Source organism: Ammospiza nelsoni, chromosome 1 (assembly GCF_027579445.1).
Source record: "Ammospiza nelsoni isolate bAmmNel1 chromosome 1, bAmmNel1.pri, whole genome shotgun sequence".
NCBI classification, from domain to species: domain Eukaryota; kingdom Metazoa; phylum Chordata; class Aves; order Passeriformes; family Passerellidae; genus Ammospiza; species Ammospiza nelsoni.
The window spans coordinates 32,916,145-32,923,471 of NC_080633.1; positions in this window are offsets into that span (position 1 = coordinate 32,916,145).

Genomic DNA, 7,327 nt, shown 5'->3' on the forward strand with positions numbered 1-7,327 from the left:
CTGGTTGTAAACATCATGCTTGAAAAACTCATATTCAAATTTTAAAAACATACACACAATCGAGAAACTTTTTTTCAAAGCTGCTGAATTTCTAAGCTAATAATCCTATAATTTTGTTTTGCATTGCATTATGCTTCAGAAGTGTATAATTTTTCTTCTGTACTAATGTTCTTGCTAAAATGTTAATTTTCTAATTTTTTTAACAAATGCATTTTCTAATTAGTTGGGGGTTTTTAAGATTTTGTAATGCCCAAACCAACTTAATTGATTATATCTTTATTATTTTTAATTATTTGCTCTTTATACACTTTAGGGATACAAACAATTTAAAGTCCTGAAGAAGTATATCCTAGATTAGCAAATAACCTTTTAAAAAATCAAGAAATACCAACAACATACTAAAATAAAAACGGTGTTTTGTTGTTTGGGTGTGAGAGGTGAAGTCTTCCTAGCAGTTAAATACTGAACACATTACTTAGTCTTTCCAGGGTATCTGTTCTTTTCCATAACTCTTTTTGTGCATGATCCCTGAAATAAATTTGGAATAAGCTTTAGATATGTGAAAACACTATACCCCTGACTGCATTAGGAATGCCTATCAATGACTAACCAAGTAACAGATGAAAACCTTTCCTTGTCTTGGAATGAGGACCTGCACTATGGTTAGTTGCCATTTTAAACTCTTATCTAGGTGAAACTGAACTAAACAGAAAATAACACTGAGAGAGAATATTTTAACACAATTTTTAAAACTCATTTCAGCTCTGGCCAATGTTGTCTCCTAACAGTAAGCAGTTGTCCTAAAATAAGAATGGGTTCCTTTTTAGCAAAATTCTCTGAAGAAGTTCAACAATTCTCAAGGAAAAAAACTCAACAGGGTGGTGTGGTGAGAAATATCCTGGAGGGAAGTGGTGGGGCTGCCTTGACTGCAGCCATCAAGTCCTAAAGGAAAAGCAGAGCGATAGTGGCCAGTGGAGCTCATTAGCATCACAGAAATGCTGCCTTTTCTTTGACACATCCTAACACACTTGCATGTGGGCACAGAGAGCTGTCCTTTGGGAATGGGGGAAATTACCATTTTTCCACTCATCATCTAGTATTTCTTCAAACAGGACACCCATGTCTCACAAAGCAGTCAAATCCACGCTTGTGCTGTGGGTACTAGGTGCCTCCAGATACGCCATTTTCATTTCAAATGTAAATTTTTTTCTGTTCCTGGTTTACTTAGGAATTCCCTGATTGGATGCTAGGTAGAAACATGCACTACTTGCTGAAACCCAACAGATTTATTGCCATTTACAGGATCAGAAAATAGGTTCTGCAAACACATGGCCAAACAAAGAGATAATGTGAGGACAGCGGCAGAAGTTGGGGTTACATGGACACTGTCCCCTCACAGCTGAGCGCCTCAATAGAAAACTCCGGGGTGCATCGTGTTCACCTACGTCCAGTGGAGCACAGACAGCAAGGACACCGTGATGTACCCAAAACACGAACGGGGAGGCTCAAAAAATTAAAGAAGATGCCCTCGCCTCTGTATTTTGTCTTTGCAAGAGTTGCTGCCTAACGATGAAGTGCGGAGCCTGTCAAGGCGCGGAGGACAGGCTATCTGGGAGCGGGGCAGGGAGCGAGGGAGGGAGGACATCTGCCCGGGCAGGGGCTGGGGCGCGCCGGAGGCAGGGCTCAAGCAGCCGCTCTGCGCTCCTCGGGAATGCGGGAGCGGTGGGTGGGCACCGGCGGAGAGCGGGCGATGGCTCCGGGCCGTCGGGCTCACCTCCCGGCTCCCTTCCCTCGACAGCCGCTTCCGTCGGATGCTCGCTCTGGGCGGGGTTCGCGCACGGCGGGGACGCGGGGGGCTCGGCCCGCGGGATGGATGCGCTGGGGCAGCCCCGGCCGCCCCCGCCGCCCGCAGCCCGGCCCCGCCCGGCCACCGAGCCGGGAGCCCCGCTCCGAACGCGGGCCGCGGGGGCCGGGGCTGCCTCCCCCGAGGGCAGCGGGCGGCGCCGGGAGCGCCCCGGGAGGCGCCGGCGCGGCCCCCGCCGCCTCCCCGTGCCCGCGGCCGCCGCCGCTCTCCCAGCCCCCCGCGCCCGGTCCGCGCTCCTTCGCACCCGCAGCAATCCCTGCCCAGCCCCGCCGCCCCCGCCCCCAGCCCCTGCCGGGGTCGCGGAGTGCCGGCGGATTGCGGCGGGGGCCCCGGCTGGAAAAGGGCCGGGAGGGCAGCAGCCGCTGCAGGACAAGCACGCGGTGCCTTCTGGAAGATGCTCCTTTGCAGTAGCCACAAAAGACCAGGGATAAAGACAACAGAGATCCCGGTTTCCAAGCAGTGGGAAAAGGGAAGACATCGATATTTTCCTTTGCGCTGACCTCGAGAAAGAGCCCCAACCTCACTGCCAAGGAAAAGCCAAACCACCCCAAAATGTTTGAGCATGTGCGGGCTTTTACATTAACAATTCACACTTGGCTCTATACATATTTAAATTGGGACATTATTAAGCTTGTGCCTATTCAGACATATGCCCCTAGCAGGGATGCTGGCTCCTCACATTTTCTTTGTGGTGTTGAAGATAGTGGAGACAGAGGAAGAAGAGTGTGTACATGCATGGTTCCCAAGAAAGTGGATTTCACGTCCCTGCATAGATAAAACACATCATTCTGATCTCAGAAAGACTGATATCCTAGGCAGTGATTTTGAGAATGTTTCCTTTTCTGCCAGCAAAAGCCAAAGGGAAAAGGGTAGCAGGCTCTAAGCCAGAGAGCAGGTCACCCTGTGAGAGCTGTATCCCACAAACAGACAGGATTCAGCCCTACCACGGTACAGGCACTCTCCTTGCAGACCTGTTCAGAACCTCTTATTTTCATGAAATACAGTTCTATCCTTTCCAGTGCCTTCACATTCTCATTTTCAGGGCAACAGGATCCTTGCTGTTCAACAGAGGCAGCTAGTTGTGAAGTTGGATGTGTATTTACACAGGAAAAGCGTGACAAACCTCTGGTGCTGCTTATTTTCCTACTCAGTCTCTACTCTTCTTTGCCGGACTTGTAGCCATGCCTTTCTGATTTGTCTGTTTCTTTTCTACCCCTTCCTTTTCTTTACAACTCTTGACCTTAATATTCCACCCAGTTTTCTTTCCCCAGCTGTTATTCTCTGTCTCCCTGTCTCTGTACCTGCCATCCTCCCCTCTTCTCCTTATTGAGCAGTATTTGGTGCCTCTATCCCTCTGGAAGCCCGTTTAGGCAAGGAGCTATGGGATGATGTACTCCTCGTGTAGGTTTCCCCATTTGCAGAGTTCCCATTGCCTCTGAGAACAGATTTGGTGAGTGTCAGGCTTTGCTGGAGCTTTACTGCTGCTTTAGGGAACCCCGGTGAGTTCCAACTGGGTTTTGGAGGGGGCAGAGAAGAAGCAGCCCCAAGGGGCAGTGAAAGACTAATATATAATATGCTTGAGCAGTTCCTTCAGGGGACTGTTCTTGAAAAACAGTACTCAGATATCTGACAACTATTTTGGTGAGTGATCTCCCACGAGTAGGACTTTGGTGGTGGAAACATCTCACCAGACGTACGGGTGGGGCAGCTGTGGGCTCGGGAAGCTGCTGCTGGTGGAAATGCTGGGGTCAGCATGCTCTGCAGCTCAGGCAGACACTGGCTACAGCAGAGGCAGTTTCTGCCAAGAAATTGGCACTGTGCTGGAGAAGAAGCAGTGGAGACCCTGAGCTGAGAGGAGGAAGTTAAAAGCAGATGAGATCTTTGTGGGTTTGCAGTAACCGATGTCTGACAGGAAGAGCAAACTCATGCCAGCATAAAGGAAAGCAAAAAAGGGAGCAGAGTGGTAGTCAAAAATCCATATTGTTCACTCAGTGACTAAAGACTTGTCTGACTCTAGAAGAAAAACAGTGTATTATCTGCAAGAAGAGAAATAAAACTCTTTTTGTAGCTCACTCTGAAACTGTTTTTCTTCTTTATTAATGACTTTTAAGACTGTAAACATCACCTTCTCCTTCCTGCAAATCTCTCTGCTATTTATGTAATTTTACAAGTTCCATGGTTATTGATTTAAATGTTAATAGTTTGTACTCAGCAATATACCATACAAATGGATTCATCACAAATCAACTTTCTGTAACAAGAACCTTCACTGCAGCTGGAAGTGAGGAGGCGACAGTGTTGCAGAGAGATGAGGTAACAGAGAGGGATAGGCAGGAGGGAAACCCTTAGCACTGGTTGCAGAAAGTGGATAAAACACTAAGCTCCAGGTAGTGTCATCTACTGCCAGAAGTGACTTCTTGGACAAGCATAATTTCTTCTTCATTTTCATCTTCATCTTGCTCAGTCCCACTCTTCTCCACAGGCAGAAATCACAAAATTTCCACAGCCATCTGCTCCAAAGTGTGTTTGTCCCATGGTGTGTCCCAGAATGTCCTCTTTCCACAAATTGTTTCTCTCCAAATTCTTGATTCCCTTCCCTTCCCTTCCCTTCCCTTCCCTTCCCTTCCCTTCCCTTCCCTTCCCTTCCCTTCCCTTCCCTTCCCTTCCCTTCCCTTCCCTTCCCTTCCCTTCCCTTCCCTTCCCTTCCCTTCCCTCTGTAACTTCCTGAGCAATTTCTGAATTTTCCAGTTTGCACTCCTGTCCTCTGCCTTGTACCTTGTGTCTCCCTCTCCTTGCCCACATTCCAGTGTGGTTTAGCAAAGCAACAGGAAATTCCTTCCTTATGCCTCCTTTCTCTCTTCACTTCTGGTGCATTCATTATTCCTGTTGCTGAAGATCACAAATGCCATTTAGCTTTTGCCACACACCCAAATGAGTGGCAAATCCTTCCTATCTCTCTCTTACACATGACAGTTTTCTTCTTCCATCTTTGCCAAGGAGGAACTGTACTTTGATTATAAAGGTGATGCTGATTTAGGTAACACTTTGTCTTGTTAGAGGGGAAGACCACCTTCCCAACACAGGAAGAGAATCAAAGCTGAGCCTTTCCTGATTAAGCCTGATTCAATGCACCTGGTGGAATTTGAAAATTCTTGGGTACCTCCTCAGAGTTCTACTCACATTCCTCCTGATTAGTAGAAGATTATGGGAAGTTTTTGCATGGATATCACCATCAAGGAAGTAAGCTGGCAGCACGTTTCAATGAGCCGTTGTCATGCTGATATTTAAGAAGCTAACTCATAAAATTATCACTATTGCCATGGAGGCTCATCTTTCTTACTCCAAACAAGTTAGAAATCATAGAATCAGAGAATCATTAAATATCCTGAGTTGGAAGGGACCCACAAGGATCAACAAATCCAACTTTTAGAAAGGAGAGTGTGACAAAAAGACCTTGTCAGTGTTTGGAGCTGTCAGAGTTTTTGGGGCTGCTTCTTTCCTGGGGTTGTTATTAATTAGGGACTCACCACTGGTCTGTGCTGATTTTCAGCAGCAAGAGGGTCAAGCAGCTGCTCAGATACATTCAGTTGCCTGTGACGTGCCTTCAGTAAAAGGCAGTGAGACAGCAGAGTGTAGTCACAGTGGAACTAATGAGCTAAAAGTAGAAAGCAGGAGGGGACAAGAGCAGGTGGCTTTGGCAGGCGGGAAAAGGAAGGTTTATATTTCCACATGCCGCCAAGGATGGTTTTAGCTATCTGGGTAGGTATTCAAGTGGAAATCCTCTCTGCTGCTAGCCAGGCTCAGCAAGAGATGAGCAGAGATGCTGCTCTTAGAGCCTGGTTACCTCCCCATATCCATTTCACCAGTCCCAATGGGGCAAATGGGTGCTGAAGCCCAGAACTGGATACATCGACAGCTGCTCGTGGTTCAACCAGAGACCATAGCAACTCCCTTCCTTGGATTTGCTAAGCTTCCCTATGGGTGTGCTGCAACAGAGGCAGCAGCTGCAATTTACTTTTTCCTTGAGAAGTTGTAGAAGGAATGAATTTCATCTTTGGGACACGGACTTTGCCAGAGACAGCCATAATTTATCACCTGCAGCCTCAGGACCATGCACTGGGCTGGCTCACAGGCTCGTGCTGGTGGGGGACACAGCTCCTCCCTTGGCACTGTGAGGCTGGGCAAGCTGGGAGGGCAGGGGGGAAGCCCAATGCTCCTCCTGGGTGAGACAGGGATCACTGTGACACACACCACAGGTGCTGGGGTGTTGTGGCTGCAGGTCTGTCCCAGGCTGACAGGAAGCCCATCAGGAACCATGAGCTTTCTGCTGAGCTTCCAGGGAGGTTTTCCCTATGCTCTCTCCTCCGTGTGCTTCACAGGACAAGTAGGGAAGGGGTAAGAAATCAGGTGATGCAGAAAAGCAATCCCCAAAAGAGAGCAAGCTCTTATAGAAGCTCAAGAGGTTTTTATAGTGTCCCTGTGATAAACACAGCTTTGCTGCCCATCAAACACATTAATAACCTGATGCTTGTGAGACACCCCAGTTACACCTCTGGAACCACTGTTCCTGTCAGAGTGCATGGGCTAAAAGGTGCATCCTGTACTCAAATCACCTTCAAGCAACAAGTGTTTCCAAACTTGTGAAGGTTGCAAGGGTACCCTCAGAGCACTCAACATCTAGAGCACTCCTGAGGCACTTTTCTACTTCTTCAGCCTTCTGCCTAAAGATTAACACAGGGAATGGTTTTACTAATGAAAAATACATGGCTACCCAAAAAAGTTACCTTAAATGCTTGGAGTGTTGGAGGTTTTGCTTAACTTCACATATCCAGCGGCTGAACCAGGTGCAGAAGCTGAGGCAAAACTGTCCCAACTCAGGAGACAGTGCAGAGGTGGGAAGCCACCAGACCTGCTCTGCTTTTTCTCTGCTAATGCAGCCCAGCTCATCCTCAGGGCAGCACAGACCATCTGCATGGAGAGACAGAGTGACACTGTCTCAAATGGGATATTTGGTCATTTGGGTTGCTTACTTTAGAGGGTGACACCTGTGACACCTTGCAAGCTTGCAGTTTAAGAATGTTATTCAGTGCTTTTTCAGGGCAGAGGAGGGAAAAGCAGATGAGTCTCTACAGCGATTAGTCTGGGTAGTGTGGACATGGAACCAAGTACTGTCATTTGGAAGGTTACTATACTCTATATAAATAAAAACTGTCTGTTGAGGATGACTAAACTTCACTATTTCTGTTTAAAAATAAGAACATAAATAAACATTACACTCTGTTTTGCCGTTGTTCCCAGTATATTTCTCTAGCGAGTCAGAAGAAGCTGCAGTTCTCTCCAGGAAACAAGTGGTGGAGTGGATACATTCCTGCTCCCATTCTCCTCTTCCCCATCCTGCTCTTCCTCCTGCTTTCTCGTTATATCTCCTCTGTTTCAGCAGACTAACAGTTGCCACAGGAATTG